Raw genomic sequence first — 7,465 nt, forward strand, 5'->3', positions numbered from 1 at the left:
ATTAAACAGGCTTGGGGCGAGTTTCATTTTTTGTTATCTCAGCACACAACACATATTAATCAGTGTGTCTAACGACATTACATTTAATGTAGTTCAGTATCTCAGAGGTGTTTTTAGTTCTACGTTTGACATTTTCAGATTTCTAATGGCAATTAATGATAATTGGGGACATTGTCGGTTACTGAATGGTCGCTACAAGGAAATGTAAGAACTATATCTGTCTTCATGTTTCCTACTTAACTATTCTTGGTTACTGCAGTAGAATTCGGTGTACGTAAATTGTCAAGCTTGAAAAATACCGCTCGTTGCACAAGCGATATCCAGCGCAAAGTGGCATATGTAAGTAAACAAGGTAGAATCTTCTATTAACAACGTTAGCAAGGTAACTGCACTGTTCGTGCTCATGTTTTATGAAATTCGTGTAACGTATGCTGAAACATATGCAATCTTAGTGTTCTTAGAATCACAATACCATTTGTTTTCATTATAAGTGTGCCAAGAAGCTGTATCAACAAACAAGTCCTGTGGTCTGGACACTTAAGACGCTCTACATGATCAAAAATATTGGGCTGGGGTCATAGAACCTTGGTCAACGAAACTTGTTACTTTCTATTTCTTCACAAGTCCCTCTGTTGTTTACTTTAGTTATACTATACATTATGTGTGACGTAGACAAACAGCCTCGCATGCAAACACAGAGGGAAACAATGTCAGTGCATGTACATGTACCAAGGAAATGGAATAGTCTACCCTATGCTCCCATCCCAAAATCTTTTGGAGTGGGGATAATGAGTTTAGTTCTTTGTGGAGTTTGCTGTTGTTGGAGTTATGTAGTTACGCTAACCCTTAAAGTATTAGGAGCTGCAACGTTTGGTGATTTTTGCCACTTTTATGATTTTGTATGTTAATTGCAAGTTCTTGTTCCACTCCACAGAGCATGTTGAAACACCTGTAGCTTGTCAACACGGTGTGGTACTGTTATATGTATGTATGTGTATATATATATATATATATATATATATATATATATATATATATATATATATATATATATATATATATATATATATATATATTATATTATATATACATACATATATATATATGTGTGTCTCTATATATGTACATAACATATACATATATATATATATATATATATATATATATATATATATATATATACACATCGAAGTATACATATGTGATCGGGGAAATTACAGTGCTCGATGCGGAAAGCAGAGCGTTATAAATAATTACACAAATTGTTGACATCTTCCAAGTTATTCGGCACCAAGCGTGAAGCAAAACAATACTGTTAATACAGGGCAACTACGCACAATCAAATGTTGATAATAGTGGCTTTCCAAACAACGATTCGGTCGAATTACAGTTCGAATGGTATTTCTTCTGAGCTATTCTTTGTTTATACAACTTGACGATGTCTATCGTCATAAATCACTTTCTTGTACCATCTAAAAGCTTTCCGGCCAGTTATTTTCTTCTCTGTATCGATATTGCAACGAGTTCAGCCATGTTTTATGGCTATTATAGCAATGAAAACATTCCTAACATCCTTTCCCCCGTGCATTCGGCGAGTTAAAAGCGTTACATTTGATACATCTGAATCACGTACAAGAATTCACGGTGTGTAAAGATGGTGTACAAAATCATCGGCAACACTTGGTGGATGTGTCGGAGAGAGCTATAATGATGCCTATCTTGATATATTGGTGCTCGCATGGCGACAGTCTTTGGAAATGCCACGCACATCATCACTGTTGCTACCCTGAGGTGGCATAATTCTTGGATATATCAGCATTGCGCATGCGTGACGTCTTTATGAGCGTGAAAGTGGCAAAAAAAACCCGGAACACACTCGGCATTCAATACAGTCAAAGCACTGAAGATGGCTCCAAGAGATAAGTAGACTTTACCGCATAAATTACGTTTCAGATGTGATGGTAAATTATGGAATGTGTAGAGGTTAAGAGGTCAAAATTCAAAAATGCAAATATTGTATTGGACCCAAATGATTTCATCACTTTCAAATTGATCAGATTGCAGCCATCGAATAATATCGGTGATACAATTTTATCGAAGATCAAAGTGTGGAGTTCAAATGGTAATAGCAACCATTATGTGTTCAATGAAAATGGGGATTTTCGCTTTGTTCACAAACAACTTGAGTCGGGGCGATGTCAATACAAGCAGCATAATAGGAAAAGTCAAGTATTGACGCTTCTAATGTGTGTTCAACGGAGGAGCTAATGTCACGGCAGTCTGTCTGTGTGTCCACAAACAATGTGTTTGTGTTCTTGATGTCTTCGCAGTCGCTCTTACAATTAAGGGAAAATTTAGCGAGCAAACTTTATGATAAGGCAAAATAAAAACGTGTGTTTCCGGTAAGTTGGTCGATCGGAGGACAATATTTTTTTTTTTTGTCGGTTGAGACCCATGGAATACGGTAAAATTTTACCTTATTCCATAGGTCTCAGCCAGCAAAAATAAAATATTTTCCTCCGACCTATCGGTACAACACGTTTTCATTTTGCCTTACCTTTGCTCACTAAATTTTACTCAAAACGTTTGGAAAACGCGGAAAAAATGTGGAGGATCGGCATGTATTTCTGGCATCGGTTTGGTTGCCTGAAACACACACACTTTTGTATTTGGCCTAAACTTTTTGATGGAACAAAAGTTTCAACTTGTTGTTATCCTATGGCAACCAGCAAAATAACATTAAGCAACGTTTTAAATTACACATACAGGAACATTAATGTTTATAATCCAAACAGTAGTCCGTGACGATAAAAGTGTTATAAATGTTTTCGGCTTCCAGTCATGATTTCACATGGTGTGAATTTTCCCCACCTGTAATTTGCCTGACTTGATGCAATCGTGAAGAAAATTTGTATAACTCTGATGGTGCAGGCAAGTGTGCCATTCATAATTATGGTATACTTTATGGGGCTTACTTATCCAGGGTTTTCGCCCCAGTACGGTAGTTGTAATTACATAAAAGGTCGTTCACAGAACTCGCGACGTGACTGTATCAGTATAAGATTACATTATTTAGTAATTGAAACGGTTGTCTGAGGTCGAAAATTGATGAAATATTGATGTATATGACATATCATAGTTTGCGTATTTACTGACATTCTGTAATTCGTCCATATGGAAATAGACTGCGCCGAGTTTGATCGGACTTCCAGTTTGCATATTTTATAAATCATTTTTAATTATCTATCTTTAAATCGAAAACGGTTTCAGATATTTTACTTGACATTTACGGCTGTTTGCTGACGGTAATGATAACGATTATATAAATACTGCGACGACGACAGCGAAGACGATAACAACTACAACAACAACAACAACAATAATAATCATCATCATCATCATCATCATCATAATCATAGTAATAATAATAATAATAATAATTATAATAATAATATAATAATAATGTCGACGTTGGTGCTGTCTTATAATCTGACAGTCCAATACTGGAATACTTGAAAAAAATCGGCTCAATATCTGCTCAGATTGGCTTACCAATGACGTCATAAGTGAATGTAACTCAGCAGCGGAGATAGCCTTCGTGATAATAATTATATGAAAACATCCAGGACTTGCAGGCCATGCAGAATGACAGTGAGTTGAAGTTGTTGAAAGGTCACCACGATCTCATAAATGACGTCTTCGATGTACAGTTGTTGAAATCGTTTTAGGGTAAATGTGTCATACGCTAAACACAGCCACTATTATAATCACCCCAAAAACCAAGATAACAGACTCCCAATCACTACAACAGATACATCATCTTTATCTCATTTCTCAGTTTACAGCATTCAAATCCCCTCTTTAAAAAAGAGCTACAGAAGTCACATTCCTTCCACGTAATTTTTGCAAGATTATCCTGTAATTTCGTCATCGCTGATACTTGGATGTATATTATTTACTTAAAACGCACCGCTCAAGGATATAGTGCGTACCAAGTGGGTTTAATCCGTCGGCGTGTAGGGCATACAGAAAACCAGGACATGAAATCAGTAATTACCAACATCGTTTTTCAAAAAGCTGCATTTCCCAGTGGGAGTGAATTCCAATTATTGAAAAATGGCAAGAATCATTGCAGTAAATTTTGACTATTATCTGCACGTCGTCAAAGTTCTGGCGAAATATCGTATAATCACTGACTTTTCATCTCGATTCACAGCATACAAATGAGAATACTCCGCTAATTTTCAGCTCACTTTCAAAATTGTGTAAAATGACTAATTTCTTTGTAAATGTTTCAATTAAGCGGGTATTTCCCTACGTCATTGCCAAGCGTTCATTTTTGTTCTGCCTCCATTTTGCACCGTCGCCGTGGACAACATTCAGTGGATAAAAACTGTACGCCTTCGAATTTTCGTATCCATAGCAATCCCAGATCTCTTTCTGTGAGAAGATTTATATCTGTGATTTTCCTTCCGATTTAAGAATCCTCAATGGTTACATTGTCGGTAATATGCAGAGGTTTGTCGGTACACATCCCAACCTTTCTGCGATAACGCACGGTAGATGAAACCTCTGGAATACATCAGTTGTTTAATTTCCGTTTATCTCCATCGGCACTTATGCCGACCATTTGCGTCTTTTAATAAATTGAAATACGAATGATAGGGTGTCAACGAACTATCGTCTCTTCGATTTCAAGATATAGCGTCGCTCACTGAGGGCAGATCGTCTGATGAGCAACATCGTTACATCGATTGAGTAAACCTCTTGAGGGCGCTCTCTGTGCCCAAGAGTTGGTTCTGACCCTTCTACCGTCCGGTGGTCGACTTAACAAACTTGCAGCGAAGACACCTGCTTTTCTAGCCCAAATCGTCATAAATGGCTAAGTTTTTAACAAAAATAGGGACACTGTCGAAGCAAAAATATGCCCCTATTCATAAAATTTGTAAGATTGTTAATGTCATTCAAGTTTCTCAGCAGTAAAAATGTAGTCTTATTGTAAGTTATCCTGCTACCGCCAGGTTCTGAGGAAATACGCGATGCATACTCAAGATTTGAAATAGTCTCACATTTATATATAATATTATGTAGAATACCAACTTTCAGGAGACTTCCACCATTGGGGCACCGGTTTCCATCTTTGTTCATCATGAGTGAACGGAACATTTATTGCCAGTACTAGTAATTCTATTGAAGATTTCTCATCCAATTTAACCGTTAACGTTCCTCGGAGGAACCTCTATGTTTTCTTCACTAGGATTCTGAGATCCCGCTTGCAATAGTGTACTGACCTTTTCCATGCCACCTGGTAAAGGTCTTTTTTCACGATTTGACTGCCTGCGGTAGCGTTCACCAGTGTGCATTTCTTTTGCCGCGCGAAAACCGAAATTCGAGAAAGGCGTCCTACCAACCTCTTGAAATTATAATCGCTTCCATGCAAGTAACATATATAGCTCTCAAAATCACAACCCCCGGACAAGATGAGACTGTGAACAAATCAACGTTGATGGTTGAAATTGGTTTCGTATGTACGCTGTGAAAAGTTTTACATGTAATGGATGATGATGATGATGATGATGATGATGATGATGATGATGATGAAGATGATGACGGCGCCAATAATAACAACATCGGAAGATCTGTTAGGCAAGAGTTATGCCCGAACATTACTTTTATCGAACTACATAATTCCCATCGACGTTGTAGATTATGCCGTAAGTAGAATGTTATTAAGCAGTTTGTCACAAAATTTTCGATCGGGGTAATTCTGTTAAGTTAATTGGTATTTCAGGTACATAAATCCTAATTGTTTTACACGCGACATAAATGAATTATGTCAGCCTATAGATTAAGCAGATCAACCTCATAGCAACCACAACGCACAGTCGTATTGACATTTCACAATAATGTTCTACAGTTTTAAATACACTGAACTGCACTTGATCAATGAATTGGAGGTTGTCTCAAGCTGCAAACTGTTAAAATCTGAAGGCGAAGTGTAAGATGCAAGAATAGAATTCCATTTGACTGAAAAATGCAAAGTCGAAGAAATGGTTGCAAACAGAACAAAATGTAACGGTTCAACTACTATAATTGTGATGATACGGAGTTAAGGCAAAATGGATGAGGAGAAAAAAAATACTCGAATTGTACATTATTGCGAGCACATAGGGGGCACTCTAAAGGCAACGGCGCTGTATTTTTCTATCCGATAATTCTATTCTTGTACAATACACTTTGCCTTCAGAGTTTCTACGACTTGTTATGCATATTTTACAATTTTTAAGACGTCCATCAAACTTCTGTGTACGCCATAGCTTGTTATGCTGTCTTGCCATTAATCATTGTTTTATAGATATACCTGAACACAATCTTTGTTATTTCTTACTCTGCTTGTGATGGTAGCCACGTGCACGTTCTGGGATGCACCCAATGTTTATGTAGAATTTCAATCGCTATACATTACTTTCAAAAGTGTAATACTAAGCAGACATACATCTTCCAACAAGCACAACAATATGACATAACATTAGTTTGGTAACAAAATCATAAACAAAACTGTAGAAAGAAAGACAAAAATACTGCTAAGGGCTTTTATTTTGGTAAGGAATAGATTTGAAAAGTTATCAATAGCAAAATAATATTGCAAAATAACCAGCATCAATAGTTTGCTTCATCGATATGTGATGAGACAAAATTTGTAACACTCATTCATTTACGGAATTGAACACTGGGGGCGCTGTTCCGTAAGGTACTAGGCGCTTGGAGTTTTGCTGACAATTATGGACTCAGCATTCGGCTGCATTCACAAACACTTCTTGAGGGGGAGGGCGGGAGATTCTAAAAAAACTTGCAGATTTTTTCAAACAATTCGTTAAAGTTCTCAAAATGCACTTTTGATAAAATATCTCCATTTTCATTCCTTTTTGTCAAATGTGTCACAAATTTCTTGAACACATGCACAGTCTCAGAAACTGTTACAAATAGACTTTGCATGCAGGGTGGCATATTGGTTCCTTGAATTGATATTTGTAATGCTAGGACATTACTATTCTTTTGTAATATGACCAATCAAATAGTTACTCTGTAACAAACTGTCAACCTTGCAAAGTCAAATCATCACTCGGTGGACGGAAGTCAAAAACTGCAATCTGATAATTTTTCAATGCAAACCATCCCAATGGAAGGAAACACTTTGCCTTAATTATATTAATGATCCATTATTACAGTAAATATTTTCACAATATTGCCCAACTCCCATGGGATCACAGAATTTGTACAACTATTGCACATGTATTTTCTTACCATGGCTACAGAAATCAGTTTTCACAATCTACTTAAGCCTCTGACCACATATGGCACCATTTTAATAAAGGTTGTGTTGTCTCTGTCTTGGCTATGTAAGCCCTTGTCAAATGGTATGTGATCGATCTCAAAACAAAAAATACAGCCCAGACGAAACTGC

This window comes from Ptychodera flava, chromosome 16, assembly GCF_041260155.1.
Source record: "Ptychodera flava strain L36383 chromosome 16, AS_Pfla_20210202, whole genome shotgun sequence".
NCBI lineage: Eukaryota > Metazoa > Hemichordata > Enteropneusta > Ptychoderidae > Ptychodera > Ptychodera flava.